Genomic DNA, 19,949 nt, shown 5'->3' with positions numbered 1-19,949 from the left:
ATATTCTATCAGACTGTTGTTTCAGATTTTGATCATAATTAATTCATTGAATATCATACAGATTTATTTCTGACTATCCGCATACCCGGCCCCTAATTGGGCTGATTAGCCCAAGAGAGATAAGTGCCAACTGGAGACGGTAGTGGACAGAGAGAGAGATTTACGGGCAGTGCCCAACACCTGTGTGTGTGTTTGTCTTTTGGTAATGTTCATTATTCAATTGTTATTTATATTGTTAAGCTGGTTCTCGCCTCCTCCTTTCCACCAATCCCTTTACAACATATTATGCCAATTTATGAATCCCCAGACTGTCACAGTATTTAAATATGTTTCTACAAATAAACCTCTATTTTGACATTCTCCCTCACTAATATATTACAAACACAAGCCTGTTTGTGTTTCAAACAAATTAACTATTGATCAAATAAACTGAGCACAGCTCTTATCTTGTCTTTAAAGTGATTAAAAAGACACTTGTATTAACTGAAATCACAGCAATGCGATTAAAGCAAGTACCATGCCATTAGATCCTCAAGAGGCACCTTACTGTTTTTCATCTTTGTGTGACTTATTAACTTGGTGAGAGACTCTAAAGGCGAAAAACACATGAAAAAGACACAAACATCTTAACAAGGAAACAAAATCACAAATGTCTAAAATCAGTCAAAACATTGATCACAGAATATATCTCAATATGATTACATTTGGAAGATTTGAAAATGAGTCAAGATCTGCAGTTCATGCTCAGTTTATTGACAAATAGAACTATTATGTCATACAAAGGATATATACATTTCATTTTTGAAAAAAAGTTGAACTTTGCTGAAAGAGCAGATAGATAAATACTGTAAATAGACTACATTTAGTTTTAGCTACCAATGTAGTCTGTATTATGTAAATCTGTTCCATGAAACTTAACTTGCAGGTTGTTTGAAATCCAAGTTGCATGATTTGTACAATATGGGGGTCATAGTGGGCATAAAAATACATGTTGCATTTTTTATAACTAAGTTATAAATATAGAACACCACATGCCAAAATGTAGTGAAATACAACAATAAATTCACTCTGACTTTGATCACAGCTGCTAAAATTAATTACTGTAATAGAAAAAAATGGATTTATTCCTTTGGACACTTTATGTAGTTCAAAAGTAAAACACAGTCTTTTAATAACCACAAAATAAGAAAAATCAGTGGCAGGAATCCAGTGGTTTTATCACAATACATCATATTTCAAAGAGTTACAACCTCCATGCATGGTATTACTTTTGTAATAGTTCCTGAGATAACAAAAAACATTTACATAAACATTAAATTACAACACAGAACAATTAAGTAAAACACGCCCAAAATACAGTATATGCATTACCGTACCATTAAAATGTGAACACCGCTCATTTTCAATTAATTTCTCAGTGCCAGTATTAATGTGTATAATATGTAACAGAATCTATAAATAAATAGCCTTGAAGGTTTAAATATTTTCCATATATTTTATATTATTTGTACCACATAGTGTTATCCCATTTAAATGTTTTCAGTGTCATATCATCACAGTGTATTTTAATTGCTTTTGGGGTCATTTAACAAATGAACATCTGATCTGAGGTAGACACAAAAGCTACTTTAAATGCCCAGTCTCACTTTTGTCTTGACAAGTGAATTTGTGTATTCAGCAAACAAACAAAAATCCAATATGAAGGTCTGCCAATGATTATAAAAAAGGAAACAACAAAAATGGTTTTCATTAACATTCATTTACAACTTTAGTTATCATGATCTTACAAGAAACAATATGTTTACAGCATTTATTAATCTAGGTTCTTGTAAATTTCAACATATGCTAATATATTTTTCAAATTAAAAGTTGTAGTGTACATTAATGCATTATGACCTAAAAATGAACTTTTTTTTCAAATTAGTTAAATGAATCAAGATTAATAAATGTTAACAAATACAATCTTATTTTAAAGTGTAACCAAATTAAAATCAGTTAAATACTGCATCTTCAGCAGGCCAATGTTTTCTCCCATAGTAGTAGTTGGGTTCATGGGGAAATATTAACTGTGTACAGTATTTGCAAAACATAATGGTTGATATCAATATGTAAATACATGTAAAATCAAAAACCATTTAGATATACTGTATATACAGTATACTGTGTGTATATATACTGTAAATTCCATTATTCATGAACATGTGGTGTCTTTTTTACACAAATGTAAATGCCCTATGGCCTATGGAATTAGCATTTCAATCAGTCATTAGCAGAGAATACAGAGAATGATGAATCTGAAGCTTTGAGAGGTCTGTACTCTAACCAAAGTCATAGGTCATACCCAGTACTGATTATTTCGCAGGGTGGGGTTGGTGGTTCTGCAAAGCTGTGAAACTTCAGGCTCCAGGTCTCCAAAAGAGCACAGAGATGAAGACTGACCATACAGGGAGTTTCCAGCTCTGGTTTGCAGTCTGGTTATGGTAGGACTCCCAGAGGTGCTTGGGTTGAGAGGAGTGACAGTTACAGTGGGCACAGTTGCACTCCACTTTGGCTGATCCTGATAGGATGGGTCATCTGGCTCAAGTACTGATGTACTCTTTAAAGGCTTTTTCCTGCAGTTCCGCCTTAATAGCAGCACCAACACAACCACAATGATTAATAGAAGCAGAAAATCAAGTAGAGGCAATAGGAGGATCATCCTGAGTTTGAGGAGCCCATCTGGGTTACTGATTCCACTTTCACTGGGGTATTATTTACAGGATAAACATCCTCTATCCCTTGCGTTGGTTTCGGGATAGTGTTATCAATATCACTGCTGTCTGAGTTACCCCAGCGGTTGAGACCCTTGAATCTTAATTTGGTCACTGGTCGTGTCAATTGCACAGAGCAAGATGTTGAAGATGGAGAAGAGCCCATCACAGTGGTTTGGTTAAGAAACACAGGTCTGATTGTGGATTCTGGGATTATTGTTATCATCACAAGAGTAGGAACATAGGGTACGATGCTGAAGGTGAAAACCCCCCTGGCAGGTTGGACATTTTGTTGTATAATGCAAAGTCCATATACTTTTGGTTGCACTATATTGTGTTTTATCCAGTAATGTGTTTTTAGTTATTACTTTGTAAATTACAATGAAAATAGATGGGATCTTCTTACAGTTTGGGCTCTTTAAGCACTGTGAACTTCTAGAACATAAATTCTTGTTAAAAAAAATATATAAAATACAAAATAAAAAAAAATAAATAATTCACACTATTTCCAGCAATATACATCAAAAGAGATTGTAATTTTTGTCAGTTTTTTCTCAGAGTCATGAAAATTCCCACCATAGTTTAATTTTCACCATATCTCAAATTTTATAGTGTGTCTAATAAAAATCAGTATTGCAAATGACAATGATGGAAATTACAAATGATAAATTATAAATAATAAAGAATAAAGACTCCTAATTTCATAGCTAACATTTGATGTATCCTAAATACACATTATAAAATAATATTTTCACACATATTGCATAATTTGGCAAAATGACATGTTAATTAGAAATGATGCCTAATGAAAATATCCTCCTCAAAAGTGATATTTACCTTGATTTTTCTTTTTATTCAAATATCACTTCCAAAAATATCTTTCAAACATGAAACAGTTTATATTTTTATAAATAATTTTCAAAGTTTTATATTAAAGTCTGGAACAAGGCTAAAACTGTAAAATCTAAAAATAAAAATAATTTGAAAAGTATAAAAAATAAATGATGGATGCCTGGTAAAAAAAAGTTTACATGTTTTAATGTGAACTTCATATAAAAAAATAAAATAAAATATTGAAATTTGTTTGTTTGAATAAAAATCAACCCATGAGACATGAAATAGCCCAAAGTGGAAGAAACACCAAGATAAGAATTTAAATAAATGGTTGGATTGTTTCTTTCTTTATGCTTTGGAACTGGACATTGTTTACCATCAACCAAATAAGATTGTCAGATTGTCAGACTGTACCTTTGTTTTTGAGGAGCACAGAACTTTGTTCAGGTCCAGCATTTTCATATGAAACGTCAATGTCAAATGTCTGCATTTCAAGCATAGCAGGAGGGGATGACACAGTAAATGTGAACTTGTCTATTGTTGTCCATCCCAAAGAGGTCACATGACTCTGTTCATTTGCCACTTCGCCCTCATCCACCTGTAATGATGACAGTTTGAGTAAAATAAATTTTCTCCAAAAGCATGCAAAGCACAAGTAAACGTTAATTTCCTAATTCCTGGAATAAGAAATGACTGTAAAATACAATTTCCTGGTGATTTCCACATACCAACACAGTGTCATAACCACATTTGGAGAGTCAGCACAAGCATACCCATACCTATTGCCTAACTAACTAGGACATGCTACATTTGCTTTGAAGTTTGATGTGCTCTCAGATTTTGCTCATAGTAAATGTATAATTTATTGCCCTGCACTCTGCTATGCATGGCATAGATTTAGGAAGAGGAGCTGTCAACACTCACCATTTGTTGTGTAAAGGATGAGATATCTACTATGGACTTGTCTGCCTGTACATTAACCAGTTTTCCAAATTTTGGAAGAATAATTACAGTAAAATAAATGGTTCAATTTGAGATGCTGTTATTGTCATTGGTTACTACCCGAAGAACCTCTTTGCCTAGATGGAAAAAGAACATAAGAATTACCCTGTATGAAACTTGGCAACTGGAAACTTCCAAAACAACAGCAAATGTCTGGCTTGTGCTATAAACAAAACCACTTTTTTTGGTGCATGGTAGCTTAGACGCTTTGAAATTTAAATTGCTGCAAGTTTTACAAAAAGGGAATCTAAGTGTTTCTAAGAGTGCCGATGAACCAGAAATTACAACCAATTAAAAAAGGCTAGTTACTTCTATATTTGCTAAATACAGGCAGAAAGAGGGACGCTTGAGGTTAGGGAAGGTATTTCAAGATCCTGTTTCAGATCACTTTTAGGTTTAAAGCACAGTAGAGGGACTGCTTTGACATTAATTTGAGCTATAAAAACAGGATTTTGCTAAAAAAACACTATATATTTTACAACAATACACTGCTGATTCTTTAATAAGAATTTCAATAATGGAAAGTCATTCATTCTGAATGAAATGTTTTTACATTTTCCTGTCATGTCTTACCAATCAGAGGCCATGACAACTCACTCAGCACAGTACCAAAAGAATAGCTTGACAGAATGTGCCATTGAGAAGCACTTGTGTTCTCACACATGGACATCAACAATTCTATACAGAATAATGAGTATTTTGGGCAAACTATAAATAAACTGAATTGTTTAAAACTTTCTGTGAACGGGAACTATTCCAAATTATCTATTAACTATACCCCCCACCACACACACACACACACACACACACACACACACACACACAAGAGAATAACTTTAACGAAAAATGAAAAATACACCTTAATGAACTCTTTGAACACATATATTTAGATCATTAAGAGTTGAGCACCTTTGTGAACATGACTTTTGTGATGCTACCTTTTAGTTCAACGTTGCTACAGTCAGCCACAATTGAGAACAGATGCAGCAGCTGTTAGTGAAACTGTCTCAGACAAAGCAATGTGTGGAACCTTTTTCAGCTCTAATATTAAATCGGGCATATGACTAAGTGTTCCTAAATTAAGGAAATGACTGTAGTCTAATAACTTTAGGGACTTTTTACTGAGATCTGTTCTAGCACTGAGCTATTTAAAGTAGTTTTGTTATTACATGGATTGGTTGCACTAGGATTAAGAAACCATTAAACGATATGTTGATGGTCAGACAGAGACTTAGAAGTCTTTACTAGCTACAAGTGGGTGGAGATTCATGTTTGTTGACTTTATACAGAGCAGAAGGGAGGTGTCATATAGTGCATTCTTGGCAAGCAAATGAGACATTTCTCCAGATGCTAAACTCACTACTGTGAAGAACATTAAATGGTATTTTACCCTTAAATCCTTAAAAAGGGATGCAGGAGCTAATATGTTCTAATAGAGGCCTTTTGTTCATTCTTATATAATCTGCAATTTGATACTATAGATATATAATATATCAGATTAGTTTAAATTGTGCAGAGACCTAGCGGTTTAGATGCAACATCACAAAAAAGCTTTCAGTTACTGATGTCATTATAAACAATGCCCTATTTGCAGTCAGCCTTCATTAAATTATTCTGTGAGTGACAGCATCCAGTAACAATGGATTATTTAAATAAAATGAGCAATATTCAGCTGATCATTTAAAGCAAACGCGTAAGCACCACACCTCTTGCCACCACCCCTGGAAAATCATCTTCCCTTCATATCATGGCTGCTAATGGTTCCAGGGCAAGACTGAACAATAATGGGGAAAGAGGGCAACCCTGCAGGATGCCCCTATTCATAGTAAAATAATCTGAAATTAATCTTTTTGTTTGTACTGCCACTACCGGGTGTCTATATAGTAACATAATCCATCTAATAAAAGTATTCCCAAACCTGTATATTTCAAAGATAATCCCATTCTACCATATCAAACGCCTATTCGGCATCAATTAAGATGGCAGCAAATGAGTCTGATCATTCACCACTGACCACATGATATTGATGAAATGCCTAATGTTATAAGAAGAGCTGTGGCACCGAATGAACCCCACCTGATCTGTTTGTATAAGAGATGTCATAACTTTATGTAATCACAAAATTTTAATGTCTTGCTGGATCAGGGAAATTGGTCGGTAACTTTTACACTCGCTTGGATCTTTGTTCTTTTTAAGAATCAGACTGATCCGGGCTTGTGTCATGGTTGGCGGAAGCTTTCCATTCTTAAGTGATTCTGTATAAAATTCTAATGAAAGTGGAGCAAATTCTGTAGCATAAGATCTAAAAAATTCAGTGGCAAAGCCATCTGGCCCTGGAGCCTTGTCTGTAGGCAAGGCCTTAATTACCTTGTCAAGCTCCTCCAAGGTTATCTCAGTCATCATTTTTGGGAGATCATATGGTTCCACAAAGTTTCTAATATCTTCATCAGTAGACAAAGATGTGGAACTATAAAGATCAAGATAGAATTCTTTAAAAGTATTATTAATATCAATGGCCGAGGTAAAAATTTCACCACCAGCAGATTTCACTGAGGGAATGGTAAAAAAAGACTCCCTCTGTTTTATATATCTAGCCAAAAGCTTCCCTGCCTTGTCCACTGACTCAAAGAATGACTGACTTGCCCTGAATAACCAAAACTCCAAAAAATAGTATTATATCTGTATATAAATCGGGTCAATTCTCTGAGGCCATCAGATGACAAAATTCTCTTCCCAACAAGAGAATACTGAGGACCAGTTGGTCTCCATTTAGACATTCATTTCAGCCTTTAACATTTGTTGGAAATCAGGATTTTGCTAAAGTAATGGTGGTGGCCACCCTAACATAAATACATTATTTTAAAGAGCTATTCAGGCGCCAGACAGGATTATTCCTGTCAAAAATTTGATTAACCTAGGATAGCAAAAACAAATAACCACCTGTTACACATTAAATCACAATAATAGTCTCAGAATATTTCAGTTCACAGGGGGAATTTATTCCATAATGTCCAAAACAATAGTAAAAAGAACTGGGTTATAATCCAAGCAGAAAACGCGTCACGTTAATGCACGCTTGCAGATTTGTGTCCACTTTCATTCTTAAATTGCTCAAAAAGAAAAAAGGGAAAAGAGAAACTAAATCAAACATTGGATAAAATGGAAAAAACTCCATCCAGCAACAATCTTAAAGAGCAGCAATAACCACAAAAATACCCTAAGTGCACAGAATGTGTGAAAGTGGAAGTTAAGTGAGTGGGTGCAAGTGTAATGGCGGCGTAGAGGTACTGACCAATTTGCTGTCATGAAGGCAGCTACAGAGAGTGTATAGGGTCGTCATCAGACATCAAGATATGTGGATAAGCAGCCTTGACTTGTCTTCAGGACAGCTCTCCTAGAAAAACAGTCAATCTGGAAGTGCAACGCTTGAGTCTAACCTTGCGCTGCACCAGACATCACACACAGGAAGCATCTGATTGACAAGCTGCCATCTTTCCATTAACACCCAACCTCTCTCTACTGGCAAACCTTGCATCCAAACCAACCGATGACCCCTTTTCTCTATATGTGGCAACACCTCTAAACTTACCAGGGCGTGATCTGAGACTAAGATATTTCCAATTGAACAGTCCACAACAGATGAAATGAGGGACTTAGATATAAAAAAATAAATCTTATGGACTGATGAAAATGTTTTATAGTCCATAACAGATGGGTTGAAAAGTCTCCAAATATCTGTAAGACCAAGATTTTTACACATCCTGTGAAGTGCTCTAGGGGACTTGCATACTTTTGCTTCACTGTGATCAAGGACCATCAAAATATTAAAATCTCCTCCCAATATTATATCATGAGGGGTGCCAGAAGCTTGCAACATCCCTTCAAGATCTATAAAGAAGCCCTGATAATCAGCGTTAGGTGTGTATATATTAGCCAAAATCAACCGTTGCCCCTGAATTTCTGCTAAAACAATAATGATTCTTCCTAATTTATCTTTAATCTGTTTTAGTCGTTTGAATTTTTGAGCTTATTTATCAGTATAATGACTCCCCTGCTCTTAATTGAGCCAGCACTAAAGATGTCCACCCCACATCTTCCCAAATTTTTCAGCTTCCTGCAGGGAAATAAGCGTTTCTTGAAGAACACAATATCATATTTCTTATGTTTAAGAAAATAAATAACCTTCCTTCTTTTTACAGGGTGCCCAGAACCCATTCACACTCCATGTGGAGAGAGAAAATCCACTCATATTAACATTTGACATATTAGAAAAAATGTATTGTGTCAAAAATTAAATGATAAAAACCACACTCCAACATTAGTGCCACAGTCAAACCCCAGAAAAAAGAAAAACATGCGACAAGCACGACAGCACCAACGACGTCCATTCCTCTAAACTCAAACAGTCCATGTACACCTACAAGAGCCCCTGCAACAACTTTGCCTTTGGATTGCTCAAGTACGGTGTTTCTGTACAAATTTGAGACACAAAGAACATGTAGATTCATTCACAATGTCTCGATGGTGTGTTCCTCCACAAAACAAATTCCAGCTGCTAGCGGGACCAACACACAAAAAAAAGATAAATAAAAAATAAATAAATTAGCCTTTCAGTTTCCTCGAATGTTTAGTGAGCCGGCTGTTAATGAGTCCAGGAGATGACCTAATCATTCCAATGTCCTGAAAAAAGTACTACACACAACAAACTGCATCCAATAGGAGTAACCAGCAGATTCATCCACGACTGTCCCTAAGTAGTTTTATTCCATAAAACAAACTCCAGCCGCTAGGTGGAACCAGCAAAAAAAGAAACAAAAAAGGAGCCCAGCTTCCTCGGACGGTCAAGTATATGTTCAGAGAGACAAGCGCACTTGGAATCATGTGAGAAACACACCATGACTTCCTCAGTCCGTTGATTTTATGAAAGACATTGCTTGTAGTTGGCATGTAAATATTTTGCGCCTATCCTTGGTATCTATTCTCATTTTGGCCGGAAACATCAGAGCAAAAGCCATCTTCCATTAATGTAAGAGTTTCTTTCATTCCTTGAATCGATCACATTTCTCTCTTGTCGAATTAGCAAAATCTGGAAACAAGAAAATGCTGTGATTCTTCCAAGAAAGCTTTCCTTTGCTCCTCGCCTCGTGCAAGATCTTTAACGGATCTCAGAAATTTGGCCAGAACTGATTTGGCCGGGACTCTGTGAGCTCACTTGATTTCCAGCTTATGGCCTGTTATTTTGAGCAGACTCGGGAAGAGCTTGTCTAGGAATTTCACCATATCTCTGACTTCTTCATGCTCAGGAATTCCAACAATTCGGACGCTTGTTTCGCCGACTACAATTCTCAAGGTCTTCCAACTTTTCCCAAACATGGTGCAAATCTACTTTGGTTGCTAGCGGATTAGCAGCTAATTCCCTCTCTGATGACTCCAGACAATCAATCCGTCTCTCAATGTCCCTGATTCTTGTAACCAACTCAGAGAATTTCGTTTCCATTGCAGTAATCGATCGACGTATTACAGCAAGATCCTCTAAGTCAGCAACAACTTTCGTCAGCATCACAGACATGCTCGCCAGTTGGAGTTGAATTTCTCCCGCCGCACCGTCAAACCAATTCTCTGGTCCACGGGCCCAACCGAGGAACCAGCTTGAGCACGTAAGTGTCTTTTAATATCTCCAGGGCCCAAGGATTTCTGAATGTTGACTTCAAAGGACAGATATGTAGCAGGATGTATCGAATCTCAATGGTTTATGACAAAAATAATTAAAAACTAGGAAAGTGCGCAGAGCTCACCGTTTACACGTCAGCTCCTCGCATGTTGTCACGTGACCATCAATCCAAGATTATGACTATTAAAATTAGACCTCCAATAAACCAAAAGTTAGTTTTGGGCCTTCTAGAGTACCATCAGCTTGCTTTAAAGAAAAGTTTATCTAAGACAAAACTCTCATGGCCTTTTTAAGTACCCTTTTGGTATAAATACAGTTTACAAACTCTGATCATTAGAAGAGGTTGAAATTCAATTTTCACTGCTTTCATTAATAAATACTTACATTTTATTCTGTACTGAGCATGTGGAATAAAGTATACTATGTCTAAAATGCATAAACTAGTTATTCTGTGCCACTGTTACACTTTTCCCTCTTTCTCAAAAAAAGGACAATTCTGTATAACGATTTGATGCGCAATGCTAAACATTGCTTTCTAGAGGTTAGAGTTGTCATACTATAACACAGACCATGTCAAAACATAGGACATAAGGTTATTTTTATATATTTAAGAAGGCCGTGTATGATATCTCTCACCATTATGCATGACAAGCAGCTGCCGCTGGTCAATGTGAGCTTGAGTAAAGTTCATAATTGGCCTGTTGGGCACACTCTTCACAGCCAGATGCCCATTGCTGGGATGGGTAATGATGTACTCCAGTTGCTCAGGGGGTGTGTCCTCATCATCTGCATTCAGATCCTCAGGGGTGATCTCTGTGACTGACTCAACCCACACCTGAATTGATCATACAAATAATGAAGCACATCTTAGCGTCGGAAAGGTGACTTAAGGTTGATTTAAATACCATGAAATGTAACTGGCATATTGCTAGATCAAGAGGAAAATGTCAAGTTTAATATGTTAAATACAAAGTTTGAAACCCCTGAATAACATGCTTCACATGGAACCCTCTTCTAATCTTAGAGGTTTATACCACTTTATTTATGTGAAGTCAGGTGTACTGATTGAATCTTACACCAACCATTCACAGTTTAAGGAAAACAACCCTCATTCAACTAATCATATTTTTATCTCCATTTATGACAATATATGACTTTAGCGTAAAAGAGGAATGAGCTAAGCATTTTTAAATGTTTAAATACAGTAACAAATCTGGTCAATAAAAATAGGTTTGTATGATTCATTGAAAAACAACTTTTAGTAGATTTTGGTTTAGTAATTGAGTTTGCAAATTCAATTTCATAAATTTTTTTTTTTTTCAAACAATTTAATTTAACCTGGGACCTTCATTAGACATGAGGGGTCAAATATTCTAAACCCCTTTGAGCAATGCTTTACATAAAGTAAGTAATTAAATAAAATATATCTGATTGTCATAATTCCTAATAAAACTGAGCACACTGTACCTGCATTTCAAAAGTAGCAGTAGTGAGCCACCTTGTGGGCATTATAAATATTTAAATGCAATTGCAAGCATTTCTTATAGAATTTAATGATTTCAGTTATTTTTTCGAGTCAGACTAGGCTAGATTAACCTACTACAAGCACATGACCCTGAAATTTCTTTAGGAATTTGAAGCATTTGTGGCAGCCATTCCGGAGTCCTGCGTACTTATTGTGACAAGAGTCTGTGCTCTGTAACTTCAGACTTCTCTTGAAGTTAAAGCCAATTGAAGTTAAAGACAATTATTTATATGTATAGAAGTAGTGGCATGGCCTTATAGGTCGCAGAAACAACTGTGTACTTGTCTCCATTCTTCTATGACCAAAGATCTAAAAAAAAATCTAAAATCATTGTGGGCCACTTTAAAAAGACAAATACTAAAGTATTGAATAATTACACAAACTGTGTACATTTAATTCTCCACAGTTAACTTCTTAGGATTGGAACCTTTGCTGACGTCAGTATGGGAATATAAAAAAGTGAGGTTTATATATAGCAATATCACCCTGAGGACGCTGTTGGCTGGAATGACTGGAGGCTCGTAATTTACGGCTGTGACTTGAACATACACAGCCCATGGTGCACTGTGTTTTCGCAGGTCTGTGTCATTTGCCGTGACTGTGAAGTGTCTTCTAAGGTCTCTGTGTTGTCATGGACATAAAAAAAATGCTCCTGCTCCACCTAAATCAGTGCCATGCAATAAATAAGAAGACATTACATAAGTAAATTTTCAAAGGCTTGTTGTTAAGGAAAACTGACACTCTCACTCTCTCACTAACTAACTAACTAACTCACTCACTCACTCACTTTATCTTCCCCGCTGAAAAACCCCCCAGCTAAGACCAGTATAAATTACCATGTTGGTCCAGCCTAGTTTATACTGTTTAGTGCTAGTCTTGTGATCTCCTGATCACAGAAAAACTTATAAAGCTGGCTGACCAGCACAATCTCTCTGCTGAAGATGGTTGACCAAGAAAGTCTGCTTGGACACCTAATTAGGCGAGGACACCACCATCCAAAACACAATATATGCTGGTAGTGTTGTTGGGTAGTAATGGACTATATGTAATCTGGATTACATAATCATGTTTAAAAAATCAATGTACTCATAATGAGAATACTTTACATTTATAAATGTGCTTAATCAGATTACAATTACTTTTTCCATAAGAGTACCTATAAGTTTTGACTTACAAAGAATTGCCAATGGAATTCAGGGACTGACAAATAGCTAAAATATTTTTTGATGTTTAATTGTTTAACGGATGTTAAATTGGTACTTAATATGCTAATAATTTTTTTTGACCTTTTAAATTAAGTACTATTCACCATTTTCACAACTAAGAAATAAATGTTAATTATGGATTCAATTAACTATAAATTACAATATGAATGATTACAAATGATAACATGTGTATTTATAATATTGTTTATGAGTTTTGAGTGATTGGTTGTCTCTTTTCATAGCCTATTCTTTCAATAAAGGATATTCAGTTTGGGGAAAATGTTACCAGTTTCCTCGTAAAGTAGGTTGTAGGTATCCCTCTAAAACGTGAATTCTCAAGGCGGCCATGCATGGGACACTCTGAGATATAGTAAACAAAGTTAAGGCCAGAGAAATGTGGGTTGGTTACTCTGATGATCTCCTTTGTGAGTGTTTTAGATGCTCCTTCCTTCAGAGTGATATCAGACACCATAATGGGTATGATGCGTGGGATGATACCCACAGACATGATGATGTCACTGACCTCAGCGTCCCCGTTGCTGGCCTCCAGAGTGAGTGAATCACTAATTTGGCCAGGCTCCACCTGGATATTGCCAGCATTAACATCCTGTTGGGAAAAGGTAACCAATGGGTCCTCTTGTGTTCCTTGGTACTAGTCTTCAAAAGAGCAATGCAGATATCCATTAGATGGAGCAACTATGACGGTGAAGGTTATTTCCAAAGGTGAACTAGCCTCACGAGTGACCTGAAGAGAAACAAACAGTAAAATATTTTATATATATGGGTGTATATATTTCCAACAATATAACAGCTCACAAACAGTAAAATATATAATACAATTCCCTTTATGCAGCAATATAAATCAATATGACCAAATTCTCCACTATAAAGGCTAGGGTATACTTAGTTTTTCTGCATGCTGTTAATTCTCGTGCATGGTCAAGCGCTCTGCCTTTCAAAATACTCTTTTGACGGCAAGCCCATACAGATGTTTTTAAAGTATATGCACTATGACTGCTTAGTGATATTTTTTAGTACAGTCAATGGCAGGCACATGTGCAGGTCTAAAAAAAACGAGTCTCCATATTGATAGTCCACAGATACTGTGCTGATGACAAAATTTGCATCTTCTTCACTGCGCGAGGCATACCAGCACACAGAAACCAAAGTATACATTGGCCTTTAGACATCGATTTTGTACAATAATTGCACAAAAAAGTAAAATAACAGGTCTAATTGATGTTGACAATTACCTTGAGTTTACTGCTCTCAATTTTTACTAGTGTCCCCTCCTCCACCAGTAAGGTTTTGTTACTAACAATGACAGGTGGCCTTTGATGGCTTTCCAGATACACATTCACATGGATTTTAGCATCATGCTGAAGGTCCTTTGCTTCTACTAGCAGTGTAGAAACGTCAGCCAGGTTCTTACTGTTGTCATGTTGATATAACAAGTAGCCATTCCTCATGTCATGCTGGGGGAATGACTCCCACGTCTGTCTTTTAAATATAGCTGTCCATGTTTTGGAGCCTCTTGAATCCTGAATACGATTTCATTGTAATTTCTGATGTCAAGGTTTGTATCCACTCTTAAGTTACCATGACTAAGTGTTTTGGCTTGTCCTTTCTGAACCAATAGGCCTGTGTTGTTGCCAAGTTTTAAATAAGCATCCTTTGCACTAATATCCAAAAGAGAGGAGACATGGTGCTTGCCGTCAGACACAAAGAGGACAAATCGTCCAGAGTCCATCCCATGGTGAACGAACAATACTCATTTCCGTTCCAAGTCCTCTTGACGAAACTGGTACAATTTACGTGAAGTGTAATTTGCAAAAACCAACTCCCCTATTGGGATGCCACACCTGGTGTAGACAAGCTGCCCATTGCTGATGTCTGCATCATGGTAACACAAGTCATCGAGGGTCAATAATCTTTGTCCATTTTTGGCAACATGAAACATTTTATCTACAATACGGATACGGAAAAACCCTTTCATCATTCAGCAATTGTATAGAAATGTTAAATATGCCTTCCTTGGAGCCAGTGTCATTCTCTGTAATAGAAATCTTTGTTATTGGACTTGCGGAGACTCTGAAGGTAAAATTATCAAGAATTGTTTCACTGCCTTTGTGAACATACATGATGCACTCCTCCAGAATATCCTGACTGGCAAATGACAGAATATTGTCAAACTATTTGGTAGAGTTGGACAAGTTGATTTGTGTCTGCTTGCCATGGTCTGGAGCTTTTGTGATGGTGTAGTACATTTCTTTATTGTTAAGAGTTTTGGAAAAAAATGTGTCTTTTGTGATGAGTTTTCTTTCACCTTCTAGAAGTGACAGCCCATTGTTTTTCATGAAAATAATGATGACATCTGCTTTAATGTTAATTTTGAAAGTGTGACTAGAAGAATACGAGTGCTTTGAGAATACTTGGAAAACAAATTGATCACTGGTATCCTCATACAATCTATCCAATAGTTGGTATTCAACTTTTAAATCTGTGATGTCCCTTTGACAAAATGTGTAAGTCTCATCCAATTTGGCATTATTCATTACAATTAACCCTTGTTTGGAAGAGACAATAATCTGGAATAAATCTCATCCTCAGACAAACAATCTCAACCTGAACTGTTGCAAACAGATGCTCTGGGTCAATTACAGCACTCCTAATTATGTCCAGTTCTATGGCCTAATTTTCTCGATTGTGTAGTTTATCCACTTTGCTTTAATTGGAAACACCAGCTCCTCCATAGCTCTAGCAACCACATTGACTTTACACTTGAAGTGGTCTGTCCTATTACTTCATTGAATAGACTGGTGAGTGCTGAGGTATCTCAAACTCTCTTTTTCAAGAACTCTTTTAGAAAATGAGCTGGTGATCTTCCTCTTTCCACTGGAGTGTAGTGTTTGGAGCTTGCCAAATTTCTGTTGCTCAATTACATCATAACGAATGTCAACTACCTGCTTCACTGCATTCGTCCAGACTGCCAGTCTTAACAGAACATCCCTCCTTGAGTGACTTCCAGACCAGTGTTATTGGAAATGTTATACTCCAGTCCCAAAGTCATGATTCTAAGCACCATGGTGTTACTTACCTTCTCTCCATCACTGACTCTCAAAACAATCCTGGATTTCCTCACTCCTGTGTGGACATAATTGACCCTACTCTCTACGAGATCTGAGTGGGAGAAAGAGGTTACCATAGCACCCGGATTGTCTTCGTTTTCCAAATGCCCAGCATCAGCATTCCCTAACACAGAGTAGACAAAGTCTGCATAATTGCTGTCAATATCTATGGCCTTCAACACGTCAGTGGTCAGCATCTTCCTGGAGTTCTCGAGAAGAATAAATAAATTCCCCTCAGGCAGACTTAGTTCAGGGGCATCGTTGGTTGGTTTTACAGTCACATTAAACCGATACAACTTGTGTCCCTTTAGATAGTTTGGGACCTCCTTTCTGCTACTGGAGAACACAGACAACATGAATAAGTCCTGTGGATCTTCAGATCCACCATGGATGTACATCACTCTGCCGTGCCACAAATCCAGCATGCTGACAGTATGCTCCGCCTGCTCCTGGTTCACATCAAGCCTAAACTGACCATGCACAGGCTGCTCTTCAATCCTAAAGAAAATCTGAGATTGGCGGATACCAAGCTTGTTGAAATCGAGGTTTACTTGTATATGCTTTGAATCCAAGGATGCCCGACCATCTTCAGGGACCATGTCCATAATTTTTCTCTAGACCCTTAGCTAGAGTGGACACATCAATGGGGGGCAGCTGAGTGACAAAGCCAACAATGGTCATGGGAATGTTTGCTGGGGTCACTGTGGTCCTGACCTCTTTTTCAGGTTCAGAGCCAACAGAGATGTCTTTAGTTACCACAGCATTTGGGAGACCCATTTTAACATAATTTACTTTAATGTTCTTGAAGCATCCTTTAAAGCAGGGGTTCTCAACCTTTTGCAAGCTGGGCCCCCCAAAGCTGGTTCATTGCAGTTGGGGCCCCAGTGCCCCCCGCCCCGCCCCATGCTTTATTGTTGTTATTATTATTATTATTATTATTATTATTATTATTATTATTATTATAATTGGCAGTAGCACCAGACTTCTAATGTGAGCTTGCAGGCATTATTATTAGTAGTAGTAGTAGTAGTAGTAGGCCTATCATCATTACTAGGCTATTGCTATATAATTATATGAGGTTACATGCTTTATTGTTGTTATTATTATTATTATTATTATTATTATTATTATTATTATCATCATCAGTAGGCCTATTATCATTACTAGGCTATTGCTATAATTGGGAATTGGCACCAGACCTCTGATATTAATTTATGCTTTATTATTGTTATTATTACTAGGCCTAATAGTAGGCATCATCTGCATTTTTTACAGAAGCTTGCTGGTAGGTGATGTTAATGTGAGACCTGAGCCTGCTTTGCCTTGCAAAGATCCTCAATTCTTGGCTCAATGTTTGATAAACATAGCCTCAAATCATCCTCGATTTGTGCACGTTTGCGGTATTTCGTTTTGAGTGCAGTCATTTTTGAGAATCCTGCCTCACACAAATATGTCGACGCGAAAGGAAGGAGAATCTTCAAGGCGACGTCACAGAGTTCAGGGTATTCCTGCATCAATGCTGCCCAGAATGACGAAAGAGGGCAGGAGCTAAAGAGTTCCTTCAGTCTACTGTCACTCTTCAGCTCAATAAGCTGTTCCTGCATATCAATTGATAGCTTGTTTGCTGTGCACACAAACGGATCTCGAACCCACACAAAAGAGCGATAATCCTCTTTAAAGTATGTCGCAAATTGTTTTCTCATTGCTGACAGGTGCTCAGACGCTGATTGAAATAGGGAGGAGAAATCGTGTGACCTGCCTGCATCAGTGATAAAGTCTGCAAGGCTGGGGAACATGTCGCAGTTCCCTCGACTGATGCGGCCATGCCAGAGGTCTAGTTTTTGTGTGAAGGCATGCACTTTGTCTGCAAGGAGCAAAATATGAGTTTCGCGGCCTTGCAAAGACAGGTTGAAATCAAACAAATGAGCGCCGTTTTCTAAAGTCTATGAGCGCAGCACACACAAATAAACTAAATTGACATACTGCAGTTAAATTTCAAAATGTGGTGTTTTTATATTTATAACATTTGAATACAGTTCAGCAACATACATCACACGACCTGACGACCAAGAGAGCTGACAATTGACCATCACTTAATTTACCATCACCTCACGATTGCAGGCATCCCAACCTGCAAAAAGTCATTTCAGGGAGGTTCTCACAGCAATACTCAATCGTGTTTTGAATGATTCAGTGTTGTGAACGAATCGGTTCAAAGATTCAATGAACCATTCACAAACATCTGTCTCATTCTTGATGAATCGGCCATTTGAACGAATCGTTTGAATGAACGACTCAATGACTCGCTTAATGAAACCGCTTATCACCTGCATTTGCGCTTCACTATCGACAAACCAATCAAATTTGTTCAAAACTTTTTTTTTTAAATCAGTCCATTTTATTCAGGAGTTATGTATATACAAAAATATAACTTTTCATGACAGTAGTTTAGTGATAAAAAAAAAATGTGCCCAAAATGTTTTTTGTTTTTTTCTGTTTTTTTTCCCTTCCATCGTAGCCGCGCCCCGGAATTTTTAAAGTTACCTAAAGCCTTACACTTTTACATTTTCAAGCTCGAATGGAATTGACATGTTCCTGCATGTAGTTATGTTGTGGTATATCTGAAGCTTTGCTGTGGGTGATTGCTGTGAAGTATAGCAAAACATGACTTACCTGCAGTCTGCCAGCACTCATCTCCAGCAGCAGGTAATCAGTCTGCCCTGCAGCCAGGAAAAGCAGGCCGCTAGTGGACTCCGTCTTTTTAACTGTACAAATCCATCACCATAGAATGTAGCTCCACAAAGCAAAATATCACCCGTGATCACAATGCTTGTTTTATTGCCCTAAATGCCCATTAGTTAACGTCAAGCATGACATTTCTACCTTTAATTTAATTTATTTTAAAAGGTTGCAGCATGACTGCAAGGTTGTAACACTTTTTTAACTGATTATTTGATTTGTCATGTGGGGGATACACAGGTTTTTATATAGTTAGAGCTGATGTTAAAATACTTTCTCCTATACTAGCTTACTATGCGCCAACTATAAGTAAGCCATTTATAGGTTGATTTCCCTAAAAGGTTTAACACAATGTTACTTCGGCGAAACCAAAATATTGCCCTGTTTGATTGAGCATCTATCCAGTCGATAGCAACAATGCTGTGAGTTTGGTGCAGAACTAGGCTACTGTTTGCCCTACGAATGGTAGATGGGGAGTGTTCGGGAAACTTGTTGGAAAACAATAATTATTTTATCTATTTCATTTGGTGACAATAGTGGCTCAGCAATTACACACTTTTAAATTTTGAAAAGCTATAAATTTTGATTTTCACACAGCATGGCCGTTGTGAAATAAAAGCAGCAATACTCCACTTTAAAGGACAAACTGGATGGCGTCAGAGAGAGTGGAAGACATTGTGATACTGATTTCCAAGTGCATGTGCTGGCAGGCTTTGCACTGACAGCACGCTGTTCTCAACATAAAAGACTCTGACATGGCCACATTGTCTTAGCTTAGTGTGGCAGGGCGGAGGGCGGGGCCGGGTTAAGATATTATATCATTAAAATATTATTTATATTATCAAGCCGGTTCTCGCCTCCTCCTTTCCATCGAACGAAGTTACACTGGTGCTGAAACCCAGGACACAAACACACACATGACAGACATGTCCGTAATCTCTCCCGCACTATCCTCCGCAGTCGGCCTTTATCCCTCTCGGAGTCTTAATTAGCCTGATAAGGGACCGGGTGTGTAGAATCACGACCCGACCCGGCCTCGCCGTCCGCCCTGCCACATTCGGCTGTCCAGAGATGGAGGCTTGGACGCAGCTGTTT

General features: G+C 37.3%; 1 pseudogene; it reads right to left on the bottom strand.

The window, feature by feature from the left end:
- Positions 1-2,335: 2,335 nt before the first annotated feature.
- LOC127641190 (chondroitin sulfate proteoglycan 4-like) lies at positions 2,336-19,619 on the bottom strand (annotated as a pseudogene).
- Between the last annotated feature and the right edge of the window lie 330 nt (positions 19,620-19,949).

Source organism: Xyrauchen texanus, chromosome 4 (assembly GCF_025860055.1).
Source record: "Xyrauchen texanus isolate HMW12.3.18 chromosome 4, RBS_HiC_50CHRs, whole genome shotgun sequence".
NCBI lineage: Eukaryota > Metazoa > Chordata > Actinopteri > Cypriniformes > Catostomidae > Xyrauchen > Xyrauchen texanus.
Note: the sequence above shows the minus strand (reverse complement) of the source record. Positions and strands in the feature narration are given on the sequence as shown.